Genomic DNA, 16,496 nt, shown 5'->3' with positions numbered 1-16,496 from the left:
CTTAAGCTTACGAAATCTAGGATGCAATGCAATATGGGTCTTGGCTACTAGGCCATATTAGGTACCCATGTACATAATGATATGCAATCTCCCATAAAGTAGGGAAAGAGGGAAAACCTCATGGGAAAAACCCTCCCCCCAAAAGAGAGATAAATAAGGATGCATGGATGGATGGAGTAATCAAGACCCCCCCATTAGAACATACATCTAGTATATACATAAGAGAATGATGACAAGAGGAAGAGAGATAGGATAGGTTCCCCCTCCTCGAAAGAAGAATGTCAAACAATGACTGCTCCAGTGAAGAAGCCGATCCAAGACTAAAAAATGGTGTTCCTCCCCTTAGGAAGAAACAATGCCAAAGGTACAAATGAGATTCTTCCGCTATGTGTGCAAAGAATCCCATGGATGAGTGATGTCTCTGAAACCTGTTCAATTGAGTGAAGAACCTGTCCCAAAGAACTGTTTATCTCTGCAACTAATGAAGAACCCTGCTGCAAGTACTAATCATAAGTATCTACAATCACTTCAACTTGTGAGGATTGATCATGTAGAGAATGAACAAGAGAGTCTAATGGAACCCTCATGACAACTAAAGAAGGTAATTCTACATCAAGAAGAAGAGGCAGATCATGAATATTGTCCTCCAAATCTGTCACTGAACCTGTATCTGGAAGACTAGAAGTACCCTGCTATTCTAGACCTATCACTGTGGCAATGTATGCATGCAGAATGAACTGATGAAGTGACCTCTCACTAGAACTATTGATAGAACTCCACATGTCTAAATCTATTGAAGCACTATTGCTGGAATCACTATCAGTATCCACACTGTATGATGTGTGAAGAGGAGTAGAGGACAAGCTGGGTGAACTTTCCTCAAAATGTACATCCTTCTCCACAAATATCTGATGTGTCTCTGGATCTCAAAGTCTATATGCCTTCACACTGTCTTCGTAACCAATGAAGGTACAAGGCTGAGATGATTGTGCCTTGCATCCCCTGGAAGATCTATTTGCCCATGCAAGATAATCGAGGACTCTGAAGTGTGTCACAATAGGTTTTTGCCACACCATGCCTCAAAAGGAGTTTTTCCATCTAAGGTTGGATGAGGAGAATGATTAAGAATGTGAGTGGCACTGGAAATTGCTTTGACTTCTAATGATGGATCTAGAGACTTGGAATGAATCATGCAACTTGCCATAAACTTAAGAGTTCGGATCCTCAATGCTGCAACGTCTATCTTATGCGGATTGAATGTTGAAGGAGTCTGAAGATCAATTCCCTCATGTCTACAAAAGTCTTTAAGTCTTCTGTTCACATCCATGTTTCCACTGTCCATTCGAAGTACTTTGATGGATTTCTTGGATTTTCGTTCTACGAGCCTTGAAGTCTAGAAACTTGTCCAATACTTCATTCTTACTATGCAAAAAGTAGACCCAAGTGAACCTTGAAAAGTCATCAACTAAGGTAAGTATGTAGTGACCCTGGCTGAATGCAAAAGGACCTGCTAATACCATGTGAACCATTTGTAGAACACTTGTTGCTCTTGAAGACTTCCCTCTTTGTAACTTCCCCTCTGGATGCATATCCACTGAATCTGTTGAACACTCACCCTTAGAAAAGTTGATTTGAGGTAGACCTTTCACCATATGGTATGTGCAAAGTTGCAGAAGATAGTGATAGTCAAGATGACCATATCGCTCATGCCATAATTGCATGTTTTAATTTGATTGAGTTAACAAGGCTTTTGAAGAAGACTTGGGTACAAAATGCGAGAAAGAGTACAACATCTTGTGATCATTCACTTTCCCCACTACAACCAAGGAATTATCTTGAAGACTGTGCACTTTTACTGAGTCAAGAAGTAACTCAACTCTATGTCCATCTCCAAAGTGAGTGATTTGGTAGATTGAAAGGAGATTTGAACTTAGGTTTGGAACATAAATAACCTCTTAAAACTCTCCATTTTGCATTTCCACATTTCCTTTCCCTTCAACTTCCATATTGCTATCATTCCCCATGAAGATGTGCAGTACCCTTGAGTGCTTCATTGAAGAAAAATCCTCCTTTGAAGAACCCATGTGATATGAGGCACCAGAGTCAAATATCCATTCCTTTGAAGAGTTTGCATTTTCCATGAATGCTTGTCCTTTGCCCTTAGAATCTAAAGATGATCCTTTGTCCTTATAAGCATTAGGCAATGGAATATTATGTTTCTTCATGATGTGAGTCAACTCATCAATCTTTTTAAGATAACACTCATGCTCTTCATGACCCGATTTCTTGCAATAAGCACACTTCTTCTTCTTCTTATTGTTGTCCCCTTTCTTGTTGGAATTTGAGGACTTGCCTTGTTGATTGGATTGTGGTGTTTCCTTTTCTGCATCCTCAGATTTATCTTTCTTCCACTTCTTCTTACCATTTCCTTTATTTGAAGACTGTCCAGCTGAATGTTGAGAACCCTCATTGTTGGCCACCAATGCTTTGGACTTAGGTGATTTGAGAATCCCCATTGATTTCAACTTCTTTTCTTCATCATCCAACAGTTTAGCATATTCATCAAAAGTGACTCTCTTGTAGGTAGACCCTAAGGTAGTCTTTGAGGTGTTAAAAGAAGATACAAATGTGGAATACTTTGATGGTAGCTTCTTATGTATGAGATGGATCAGTCTGTCATCTTTTATAGAACTCCCACAATTAGTAAGCTTTGTCCTTAATTCATTGACCTTAATGATGAAGTCTTCTATTGAGTCATACGACTTAGGATCTAAGGATAAAAGCTCATCTTCAATTTTGAACACATCCTTTTTAGACACTTTCCCATAAAGGCTTTCGAGGGTATCCCGAGCTTCCTTGGATGTAGTAAATTTCTTAATTTGATACATGATTTTATCATCTACCCCCAAACATATATCACCTAGGGCTTTCCTTTCCACGGCTACCCAATCTGAAATTTCACTTGTTGATACATTATCACTTGTTGGTTTAGGAAGAGCATCTACATATTATGAAACTCCATTATGCATTAAGTGATACAATATTTTGATTGACCACGAAGCATAGATATGAGGAGATAATTTAGGAAACTTAAAGTTACCCATAATGTAGAAAATGAAAGAAAATTGTAGAAAAGAGAGAACACGACACCAACAACACCCTCCCTTTTCACTAAATCAAGAAACCCCTCCAAAATACATGCTTTGGGCACTTTATTAGTAGTGCGATTACAATGGGCCACTTGCTAATTTTGGCCTTGGTGGACTTCTAATTTTGCTTGTTACAACCTCTTAATGGAGTACACATTTGAAATTTTACAATGTGCTATAATTCTGAAGCATTACAAAGCAAAGAAAGGCCCTATTGCTAAAAGTGACACTTTTTTCCACACAACACTACAATATGATAGCAGATCTAGAAAGTAGATGAAAAAATATGCACTTTAAAAAAAAATGAAACCTAATTTCGACTCTAGATGTGCACGTACAGAGCGTTTGAAGTTGCAAAATGCAAGATTATCCATGTATAGTTGCCAAAAAATGCAATTTTTGAACAATTCATGCACCAAAACCAAAAAATAGCTGCACCACTAAAAATTTAGAAAATTTTACCCAATTTCAAAAAAAATTGCATCTGATTTGGAGTCCGGATGTGCGAATTATTGCCTCTTGAATTTTGGCCTTGGTGGACTTCTAATTTTTCTTGTTAAAACCTCTTAATGGAGTACAAATTTGAAACTTTACAATGTGCTACAATTTTGAAGCATTGCAAAGCAAAAAAAGCCCTATTGCTAAAAGTGACACTTTTTTCCACACAACACTACAATCTGATAGCAGATCTGGAAAGTAGATGAAAAAATACACACTTTAAAAAAAAATGAAACCTAATTTCGACTCTAGATGTGCACGTACGGAGTGTTTGAAGTTGCAAAATGTAAGATTATCCATGTATAGTCACCAAAAAATGCAATTTTTGAACAATTCATGCACCAAAACTAGAAAATAGTTGCACCACTAAAAACTTTAGAAAATTTTACCCAATTTCAAAAAAAATTGCACCTGATTTGGAGTCCGAATGTGCAAATTATTGCCTCTTGAATTCAAATTGCAAAAATGAAAATCAATCTGGAGAGGGGTTGCATCAGCGAATTGTGAGGTTAAATTTGACGGTCATACGACCATCACAGCAATTATAATTTGCCTTTTTTTGATGTCAAAATGGCCTTCAAATTTAGGCTCATATATTGATGATGTCAGTATCTCCTTGGCCTCTAATGATGTCAACAAGATGTCATGACGATTTCATCATGTACGAAATTGTACGGACTCTCCACATGGCTGCCTGCATGTTGGTTGAGTCACTATTGACAGGGCAGATGATTTGGAGCCATGTGTCTGATGACTGTACGTGCGGGAGCTAACTGGGATTGGCGCTGACCTGGCAGGTTGGTGCCCTGCATGGCGTTGAGTGTGCAGTCGACTGGATTTTGTCTGCGCTGCTGGAGCTTTGACCTGTGATCAAGAATTTGATAACTGATGTTGGGATGAATATAGTGTGCACCGAAATTGTGAAAGTTGATGTTGGATTATGGGGATTTAGTCCCACATTCGTTGGGATTGCGCATGAAGCACTTTTTAAAAATAATTGCCTGCACTGAATGAAATAAAGTTGAAGCTCGCCGGATTTGGGATTGTCGCCGGTGGAGCTATGCATGCCAAAAATTATGTGCATGACCGCTAGTGTGCGCCAAGTTTGTGAGATTTGCAGGGTTATGGCCCTCTGATTAATGAGGCCAAAAATTGAATAAAGAACCTTGCGAAATAAATAATAAACTAATCTATAGGCTGGGGTGTGACGATCCAGTATTACAAAAAAAAAATTTCTGACCGGGCAACTAAATTTGAAAATAAAAATTCAGAAAAAACCCAAAAATATAGAGTATAAAATAAATTCAGATCCGAAAATACAATAATCAGATCAAATTAAAATGATCATACCCAATTGCAAATCAGTGCCTTCGGGTTTCAGTTTGCAAAATTTTTTTTCCTCACGATCAACTTTCACCCAAGATAGGCAAATTTATAGTCGATCTTCACTGAATCAATGCTTCGGACACAATAGAGAGGTCAAATCTGGCTCTAGATGCTCCCAATTTCTGTGGATCCTCCAAATTTGTGTCGAGGTGCTAAAGCATGAACGGTCTCAAATGGCTATATGATAAGAATCCTCCTTGGCTCTGATACCATGTAAGAATTTGGCTTAGGCCACAATTCACCCAAGAACTAAAGAAATCAGCACAAGCACACAGTAGACCAAAATAGATAGAGTATGATTAGAATGACGATATTCATTCAATAAATGGATTAAGAGTACACTAGGAGTGCCTGAATATAAAGGCCTCAGGAGAGCTTCTAGAATGCATAGAAGTCAGCATCATGATATGTCATACAACCAGGCACATGTTCACCAAATATGGGTTATCCTCCATTGAGCATAGGATTAAGTGTGATGATGTGAGGATAAGCCTATAATGGTGTAGCATGCAAATCAATGGTGTAGACAACATGTGCTAAATGAGGAGTGCAGATAATTGTGTTGTCAACATGACAACTCAGTGAATGATGCATACTCCTATGTTGTAGACACCATGTGCATAATTAGAGTTGCGTAACTCAATGAGAGTACAAAAACTCCTAAGTTTCTCACCTAAAATAATAATTAAATAATGCATTAACCTAAGTAAAACTTAAGTAAGTGTAATGAGTAAATACTTATTTACATGAACACTCATGAAGCTAGATATCCAAAAAGCATATGACAAGGTGGATTGGAGATTATTGTGCAAAACTCTACAAGCATTTGGTTTCATACACCAATGGATAAACCTTATCTTCACTTGTATCACCACTCCTCAAATATCCCTTCTCATTAATGACTCTCTAAGAGGATTCTTTAGCATATCTAAAGGAACTAGACAACAAGATCCGATCTCACCTTTTCTATTTATCATCATGGTTAAAGCATTTAGGAGAGCAATTAAAAAAGCTCAAGGAGAAGGGAAAATTATAACAAAAAATATTTCTAATGTAACACACCAAAAATTTGCAGATGACATGATTCTACCTAGGGAACTCATAGTAGAAGAAGCACAAAACTTCAAAAAAATTATACAAACTTATATGGAAGCATTGAGGCAAAAGGTTAGTGTTGAAAAGTTAGAGATCTTTTTTAATACATCTCCAAAAATTGAAAATGAAATTTGCAACATTATGGGCTTTATAAAAGGCCCATTTCCTTGCAAATATCTAGGAATCCATCTAGAAAAAAGTGTTAGAGATACCAAGACCTAGAATCCCTGATGCAGTACAAGGTAGGAGAATCCCCAAAGGAGATGTCCTAGCCCCCAAAAAATAACCACACATTGAAAACACAATGCAAGATACAAGATCTGATACCAAACATGACTCTTTATTCATAAAATAATTGATTACATGTAATGTGCCAAGTTGTTAGGCCTTCCTAATTGTGACCAAATATAATAGTAGTTCTACAAGATCCCTCAAGATCAAATCCCAACACTAGCTAACCCAGATTCACATTGGTAGAAACCTCCAAGGAAGATCTAAACTTGCACTCATGAGTCCACCAAGCAATCTCCTTCTTTTCCAAATCTCAACTACTACCCCTTCTCAAACTCACAACTCCACCACAATCTTATTATAAAGTGCCTCACATTCGATGGTCAGTTCACATACTCAAGAAAACTTGCCCTTCAACTATGCTCCAATTGCCACTCTAAACTAGATTTCACTCTTTTTACTGCCTAAGATGCTACAAGATCCACTTACTTATACCCAACTAAGACACAAGTCGACTTAGCCCAATACAAATTTAAAAAAACTCTTACATCAAATGCCCATGCAAGCCACAAGTCAGTTGTAACTCATATTAAATACCTACAACCCAAATTAAATGCTCAAGTCAGCCCATAAACATCTTGGTTAACACAGAACCAAGACCAAACCAAGCATCAAAGAAATCATGCCAAGTATCAGCATCTCACCAAGCATAACTGAGCTCCCATAGTATATGTCAAGCAATACCTTCATAGACCGAGTTTCTCTAGCAACTAAACTCCTTCAAAGATCGAGGAACTCAAGAAACACTATAACAAAGCTTCACCAAGCTCCTAGTTTGTGTCGAGTTCTTGCAAGCATCATTGAGCACCTTCGATGACCAAGTGCCCCAAGCTATGTCGAGCTCCTTCAAAAATTGAGCTCCTCCAAAATTTTTGATTTCATTCATCCATTGAGTTCTCAACTAAGAACTACTAAGAGATGACCGAGTAACCTCTACCAAGCACCACTTCTTTAACTGAGTAACACTCCAAGCACCCTCCAAACCAACTACTGAGCCTCCTCCCATGAACTCTAAGGTAGCCACCAAGAAAACCCAAGATGCTCCTATATCAACCCCATCCTAGACAGAGTAGATAAACATATATAAAGATGGAAAGGAAATTGACTTACTAAGGCAAGCATAACAACAAAAATTAAAGCAATGCTATCAACCATACCTACATATCAATTGTCCTATCTTCTCCTGCTAAAAGAGGTTAAAAAGAAAATAGAGAGAAATTTTTTTTATTTTTTTTATTTTTTTTGGAAAAAGGATAGAAGAAAAGAAGAAACTAGCCTTGATCGAATGGAAAAACATTTACAAACCAAAAGAATTTGGAGGCTTAGAAATAAAAAATTTCAGTTGGCAAAATGAAGCTTTGGGAGCCAAACTAGTCTAGAGAATGTATCAAGAGAAATAAAGCAAGTGGGAAGAAATTATCTATCACAGGTATCTTAATAGCACATACCTGATATGTCTTTTCAGAATGAGGAACCCAACAAAAGGCTCCAAATCATGATATTTCATGTTATAATGCCATCCAATTTTTAGTGACAATCTTACACAGGACATAGGGAAAGGGGAGGAAGCCTAAACAATTTTTTTTGGAAACAATAGAACTATGAAAATAAAAATTGGATTCATAATTCTTGTTGTTTAGAACATTATTATGTGACTATATATTTTATTTTTGTTATCTTAGTAGCAATAGTTGGCTTCCAAGAGTAACCCTAAGTCTGGGGGGAGGATGTAGTGCCTACCCCTAGTTTACTTTTCATGTTATAATGTCAAATTCTTTTAGGTCATCTTTTATGATTATGTGTTATGATTTAGTGGTACTTGGTTACCTGATTTGATTGATGTTATTTCATACTTAGTTGTTTATTTGATGAGCTACTTGATGCTTAATTATTTCATGTGTTCATATTTATTCTTTCGATGATGATACTTTTTATGTTCATATAGTGATTTCAGTTATTTCATGATGATAGTTATATGAGTGATTTATATGTAGTTATATGGTTACTTACCCCATACTTACATATGTATGGTGTACATATATGTTTTACTTTATGTTTGACATTTCTGATGTGGTTGAGGGAGGGAGTCTTAGTCACCTTCTAGTTAGGATCTACATGATGTACCACTCTCTATCATTACCTATTTAGTTTAGATTTATATACATATGTATATGTTCAACTTTTATGAGTGCAAGTACCAACCATCGACTTCCCTAAATTGCTAAGATGAGCATACCTTGTCTCATTATCTCAATGGTAAAGAGGGGAGATAGTTCTTGAGTCCAAATCCTAAACCTGAGCTAATTGTCCTAAAACATAGGACAAGCATATGAGTTATTTACCTTTCCAAATTCATCAAGTGACATGAATTCAAGATTTTGACCCTTAAGTTTAAATTCATACTTTGTCTTTTAGATGAGTTTTTCTATTCAGTTTGTGGGTCTGTTTTGATTGTTGGTTATAATTAAATCAAACAAAGATATTATTAAATAAAAATTTTATAAATAAAAATAAAAATAATATTATATTTAATTAATTAAGAAATTAATTAAATAAAAGAAATAAATTTAAAGATTTAATTAAAAGACCAAATTTGACGTAGTTATATTTATTCAATTTAGTAATAATTAATTTAAAAGTTTCATTTTAATAATGATATCTAGATATTATTAGTAGTTAAATTAATAAATATACTTTCTAAATACATCATATTATTTAATAAAAGAAAATGAGAAATTTTAAATAAACTTTATTATAATTAAAAAGTAAATAGTATGGACAAAATTAAATTAAAATAATAAAAGAAAAAGCTTTTTGCATGTTCGTGAAACCGAAACCCTATTTTAAGAAATTTTTTATTAGGAGGTTAGAGCTCATTTCTCCACACGTTGGTTTTGGGAAGCAAAATTTGGAATTGGAGCAAAAGAATTGTTGAAAATTTTGGAGGGTTTGGATTTTCATGCATTCACAAGTTGTCTAAGATTTTACTTGTTTTGAGGTAGGGTTTGAAAACCCATTGTAGAATTTTATTGAAAGATATGTCTACTTCGTGTCTTCCTAATAATGCTTCTTAATTTATTGTATTAATCTTTGGATAAAGAATTATGTTGTAGATTTTGAAAAGGAAAACTTATTAATAAAAAAAATTATGCTTGTATTCTTTTAAAAACCCTTTCTAATTCGATTATAGAAAATTGGAAAAAAACAACAAATTGAATAGTTAAGGTTTGAACTTTAGATTTGCAACATGATTATCATGAGTTTTCTAAATAAATATAAATATTCTTCTTATATCTAAAATAATTTAATTGCAAAACTTCTTGGAAAAACAAAAGATTGATTGAGAGAAAAACAAGTTGTAGCTAAATGTATACATGCATGTGAAACAAATATACTAAATATAGAAAACTAAGTATATTATGGTTGCATGATTTAACAGATCAAAGACATGTGGAAATACTAATTAAATATTTATTTTTATTTTATAAAATTATTACTCAATTTTCAATTTTTTAATTTTTTATGATTAATTATTAATTTTAGAAATTAAAAAAATTTATTTTTAATTATTTATTTATTTTGAAAATTAAATTAAAAAAGACTATTTATTTTCTTATAAGAGGGTTTTTAATATCAACTACATCTAAATCTCTTAGTGGGATATAACTTATTATATACTTATTAATGCAAGTGGAGTTACAAAATAATAAATATATAACTATGATGTGTTTATATTTTAAGAGAAGTTATAGTGGAGTGCACTATTAATCATCTAGTTATGAATATTTAATATTATGAGAGAAATTGTAGATAATTAATTTATAATTTCAAGTTTGAGTTATCTTGAGCTACATTATGATTTAAAAGAAAATTAAATATTAATATTAGACTTAAATAGAAGTCAAATTAATATTTTAGAAATGAAATTGATATTAAGATTTAATCTAATAATATATATTTATGTTATTAATTATATCATTCATGATTTAAAATTATTTAAATTAATAACATGATAATATTGCATGATTGATAACCTTTATCCAAGATTATGAAATGAAAACTTGAATTTGACGCAAATCATTTTTAAACCCATTGTACGTAGGGTTTGAAAACCCATTGTAGAATTTTATTGAAAGATATGTCTACTTTGTGTGTTCCTAGGTGTTTGCATAATGCTTATTAATTTATTGTATTAATCTTTGGATAAAGAATTATGTTGTACATTTTGAAAAAGAAAACTTATTAATTAAGAAAACGTGACTAGGAAAAATGTAGAAAATTTTTAAAAATTATTATGACTGTATTCTTTTAAAAATCTTTTCTAATTTGATTATAGAAAATTGGAAGAAAATAACAAATTGAATAGGTAGGGTTTGAACTTTAGATTTGTCATGTGATCATCATGAGTTTTCTAAATAAAGATAAATATTCTTCTTATATCTAAAATAATTTAATTGCAAAATTTATTGGAAAAGCAAAAGATTGATTGAGACAAAAACATGTTGTAGCTAAACTTATACATTCATGTGAAACAAATATACTAAGTATATTATGGTTGCATGATTTAAGAGATCAAAGGTATGTAGAAATACTAATTATATATTTATTTTTATTTTCTAAAATTATAATTTAATTTTCAGTTTTTTAAAAAAAATTTAATTGTTTATGATTAATTATTAATTTTGGAAATTAAAAAATATTAATTTTTTAAAAAAAATTATTTAGTTGTTTTGAAAATTAAATAAATAAAGACTTTTTTTATAGGTGGGTTTTTAATATCAATTACTTCTAAACTCTTAGTGGGATATAACTTATTATATACTTATTAATGCAAGTGGAGTTACAAAATAATAAATATATAACTATGACGTGTTTATATTTTAAGAGAAGTTATAGTGGAGTTCACTATTTAATTATCTAGTTATGAATATTTAATATTATGAGAGAAATTGTAGATAATTAAATTATAATTTCAAGTTTGGGTTATCTCAAGCTGCATTATGAATTAAAGAAAAAGTAAATATTAATATTAGACTTAAATAGAAGTCAAATTAATATTTTAGAAATGAAATTGATATTAAGATTTAATCTAATAATATATATTTATGTTATTAATTATATGATTCATGATTTTAAGATTATTTAAATTAATAACATGATAATATTGCATGATTGAAAACCTTTATCCAAATGAAAATGTGAATTTGATATAAATCATTTTTATGGAATTATATTTAAAATAATAATAATTTTTTTTTAAACTAAAAAAAGACTAAATAACTACACTTGTTTTAAATGCATGTTGAAATGTCATGTTTTATTTTGTGGTGGGTTTGGGGGAAACCTAGTAGTTTGACCAGATAGGCATGTTTACCAAAGGCTTGAAAAGTGGTTGTTTTCGTGATACTTTTATGTGATGTTGTTTTGTCATGATTATTTTATTCCCAATCAATGTGCTATATTCATGTGTTTGTTTGATGAGATCGAGTTCTTTTTTATAAGCTCATGTATTGTGATTTTCTTGGTGTAACCTATGAGGTTTTTTATCAATTATTTATTGGTGCTTTCTAGTTGTTTATATAAGACTCAGGTGAATGTTATCTATTGGTGCTTTCTAGTTGCTTGTATAGGATTGAGGTGAATATTTTAGTTTTATGAGATACTTGCAATGGAGGCTAGAGCCCTAAATAGGTTGTCTGTGTAACCCATTCTAAGTTGTATTAATAAGTGATAAAATTGTATTAAATGGGTTAAAATGAGTTAACAAGAGTCAGTGTTTTACCTTGCCTATGCCTCGAGTGCTAGTTGTAGACACCTAAATTTGATTACACTATTTTAGTAATCCTATTTAGTTATCTAAAAAGGCATTATTAATTAAATTTCTATTTAATTAATCCTTTGTCATCCCCTAGTTGATTAATTTAATTAATCATCTATAGTCCTAATTGATAAATCAAATAATCTATTATTTATCAATCCTCAAATGAAATCCTCAAATTTCAAAAATCCCCATTTATTAAATAAATCTATTTGATAAATGAAATCCTCAAATTCAAAAACCTCTAATCTATCTCTAATCCTCCATTTAGCCTAATCCACCCCATCCACCCATACTAACCAAGCTTAGCCACTAACTCACCCACCCTCATTAATGACATCCACTTGCACATCTCTAACATCCCTAATCTAATCCTAAACCCAAGCCTAATCCACCCCCTCATGTTGTCACATTCCTTAAACAAGTTTAAGACTTTCCTAATCCAAACCAAAGTCTCCCCTCAAAAAACCCAACCACTAAGTCATGAGTGCTCTTACAAAACATAAAAGACTCTTACAAGCCCACTCATGACTCTTACATCCATCTTACACACTCTTCCCTCTTCCACACTCATTCCTCTTACATCCCTCTTACATACTCAACTCCACTCATCATGCCTTTAACTAACCCTTTACCCTACCCTCTCACACTCATCCTCCTTGTGACAAGTGTCACCTTCCCATTGGTGCTAAACAAGCACAATCCAGGTGCTCTCCTTTGAGTGCATCCTAGCCCTCCTTAAGCCTTCATCCATCCTTGCATCTAAGCCCTCCATCCCTCTACCCCTTAGCCTATAAATTGAATCCCATCCCAAGCCATTTCATCAACAATCTTTGAGCTAAAGTTACCATGCTATTTTGAGAACCAAAGCCATCAATATTACCCTTATAATGCCAAATTGAGAGCTCACAAAGCTACCAATTTGCCATTACCCATCTCCATTGAAGCAGCTTTTGAGCATCTTGAGCATACATCCACAACAAAAGGACACATCTACAGAATCAAGAAAGCATGGAGTGCTTTTTCTTGTGAGGTTTGCACTTCTTATTTTCTTCCTTTGTCTAAGCATATATGTGAATTTAGTTTTTGGTTTGTGAATGTTTACTTTATTTGTTAATGTTCTTTGCACACTGATTCTAGTTCTACACTAGTATAGGCTAGGATGGGAGTAGAGAGGATGCTTGGTTGTGACCTTGCCTCATTAGTATGTCTTGTATGTATGAAAGTATACTGATGTTGCATAAAGTCACTAGAGGGTCAGAGTCCAGAGAGGCTACTAGGGTAACCTAAGAGTTAACTCGTGTGATGAAAATTGTCCATATACATATTAGGTTTCCTATGTTTCTTTGTTGCTTTTGGGATTAGAAGTTACTTGTGTACTTGGTACCTTTGAGATAGATTGCTATCAGGACTCCTTGACCTAGATTCTTGTTACGACTTTTGGATTGTTATCCGTTTGAGACTTGTGATTATCTCCTCAGCACAATGGGAGTGGTCCATTTAGGTTCGACAAGGTTGGATAGTAGTGCTTCTTATACCATTGAGATCTGATAGTTGGATGTCATTGCTAGATGTACCTTGTGCAATTGTTCTATTCTTTCGATCCTATGATTATGTTCTATGGACATATTCTAATTTATTGTACTATGATTATTTGGAATCCTATGAGATGTTGTATCTTATCATGTTGTATAATCTTTTAGCATTTCATACCATGTGACTTGTATAGAGGATAATTATGCATTTTGATTATGCCATGTATGTACTTGTATATTATTTTATTTTATTTCGTACTTATGGTTATCCTATGATGTGAACTTTGTTATGTATCAGATTTAATTTTAAGAAAACTTATGTATGCGATTCAACATCATGGAACCCTAAAGAGATGTAACTATTATTGTATTTCTTTATATGAATATGAGTTATTGCTTCCACTATGTTATCTCTTGTTTTTTAATCTTTCGAAAAAAAAAAAGTTTGGCAAACCTAGTGACTTGACAGGTTAATTTCTATTGGGTTCCCTGGTAGGGTGTTACAATACCTACATATCAAATTTCCTATCTCCCCCTGCCAAAAGGGGCTAAAAGGAAATTAGAGAGAAAACTCAATTTTTTTTTTGGAAAAGGATAGAAGAAAAGAAGAAACTAGCCTTGATCAGATGAAAAAACATTCATAAACCAAAAGAATTAGGAGGCTTAGGAATAGAAAAAATTAGAATAAAGCTTTGGGAGCCAAACTAGTCTAGTGAATGTATCAAGAGGAAGAAAGCAAGTGGAAAAATTCTCTATCACATGTATCTTGATAATACATACCCAATATTTCTTTTTAGAATGAGGAACCCACTAAAAGGCTCCAAATCATGAAATTTCATATTACAATGTCATCCAATTATTAATAATAATCTTACATGGGATATAGGAAAAGGGGAGGAAGCCTTATTTTTGAAGAATCTTGGGATGGAATCCCAACCTCAAACACTTATGATCTTCTAGAAAATATAAAAAACACATTAGTCGACTTGTGGGGTAAGCATGTCTGCAACTATAAGCAAGTAATAAAAGAAGATGGAAAAGAATCTTGGATATGGAAATTAGTAGAAGGAACTAATTTATCAATAGAGGAAAAAGAGGCCTTTAAAATCTTTCTTATTCAAAGGAAAACTAATCACAAAAATATAAAAAATGAACTAATTTGGGGAGCATCTAAGGATAGGCAATACAATGTAAAGAAAGGATGTGATCTCATAATAAAATCTCAAAGATGATGATAAATATACCTCTTAAATCATGTTGGGATCCATCATGCCTACCCAAGGTGGGCATATTTCTATTGGATGCAACACAAAAGAGACTACTAACAGTGGATAGATTCACTAAGGCAGGCTTCAAGGGCCCATCAAGATGTCCTCTTTATAAAAATGACTTAGAGACAACATACCATTTATTATATCAATGCTCCTTCATGAGAACTAGTTGGCACTGGCTATGTAAAAAAATAAACTTGGTGACAACCTTTCCAAAAAACCTTGAGAACCATCTAAATAGTTGGCCTAATTTTAGAAATACAAAAGTATATAGCAAAGTTTGGAACATTACTCCTATTCTCTTGTATTAAATATGGAAGAAAAGGAACAAAAGAATATTCAATGACTCTGAAATGACCATCTCTTCCTTCCTGAACAAAGTAGAAGCTAGTATTATAGAAGTTATTAATAAAACTTTAAGAAATATAGCCAAAGAAGAAAGATTATTTTCAGATTGGGATGTAGACATGCAAAAAACCTGAATCAATCTTATTAACCCACCATTGGTATACCCAAAGACAAATAAGAAAGTGAGAGAGGATTGCAGATAGGAACCCTCTGAGAGGATGGACTAAATTGAACTTTCACTAGTACATTTAGGGTTCATTTTTTACCTAAACTTTTGATAGCAGACCAATTTGGCTTGTCAAATTCATTTTAAAAAAAAAATGATCCTGATAACGTCAAAATTTTGATGACAGTTAATTTTATTGTCAAAATTTTGACAATCGTTAAGTTTATCATCAAAATTTTGATGTTGTCGGGGATATAAACAAAAAAAAGAAAAGTAAAACTTCATTTATTCATATAGAAAAGTTTGGACGGGAGGCTTCAAAGGTGTGACAAAGATCTTTTCAACATCATTCAATTAAGGGTTGATGGATTAACTTTCATTCTTGTCCTCTTCTATTTGGAACTTGCTTTCAAGGTAAGGGTTCATGGATTAACTTTCATTCTCATCCTCTTCTATTTGGAACTTGATTTCAAGGTAAGGGTTCATGGATTAACTTTCATTTCTACTAGATACATTACCATAATCATTGTTTTGGCACTTTCTTTCAGTCAGATAGGAGGAAAGGCCAGTTTCCTAACTAAAAATAGCCCGGTGGAAAATTTGTATACTCTATTGTCTTTTTTACAACAATTGAACCAATCTGCATTGCAAACATTAGGCTCCTTCGATTTTGACCCAAAGCTCTATGTCGATTTGCCTCTTTGCTATACTTTGTCCATTGCTACACATGCTTTCTTAGCCTTGCCTTAGCCCATACTGAAAAAAACCCTCTCTAATTTTCTCAGCAAGTATTTTGGATAGGCAGGAGATGATGTGGGTGTTCATTCTCTTCCAAATTTTATCACAGAGCTAGATGGATTTTAAACAGGTGTTACAAACCTTTGGAATGTTCTAAGAAATAAATTTAATAAAAGTGTGGGTGAAGAGTCGGATGTCCAT

General features: G+C 33.1%; 1 pseudogene; it reads right to left on the bottom strand.

The window, feature by feature from the left end:
* Positions 1 to 16,496, bottom strand: part of LOC149553898 (uncharacterized) — a 72,611-nt pseudogene that overhangs the window by 29,135 nt on the left and 26,980 nt on the right.

Source organism: Cupressus sempervirens, chromosome 6, assembly GCF_028749045.1.
Source record: "Cupressus sempervirens isolate cs-2001-9-10 chromosome 6, ASM2874904v1, whole genome shotgun sequence".
Taxonomy (NCBI): Eukaryota; Viridiplantae; Streptophyta; class Pinopsida; order Cupressales; family Cupressaceae; genus Cupressus; species Cupressus sempervirens.
This window is presented reverse-complemented; position numbering and strand designations above follow the sequence as displayed.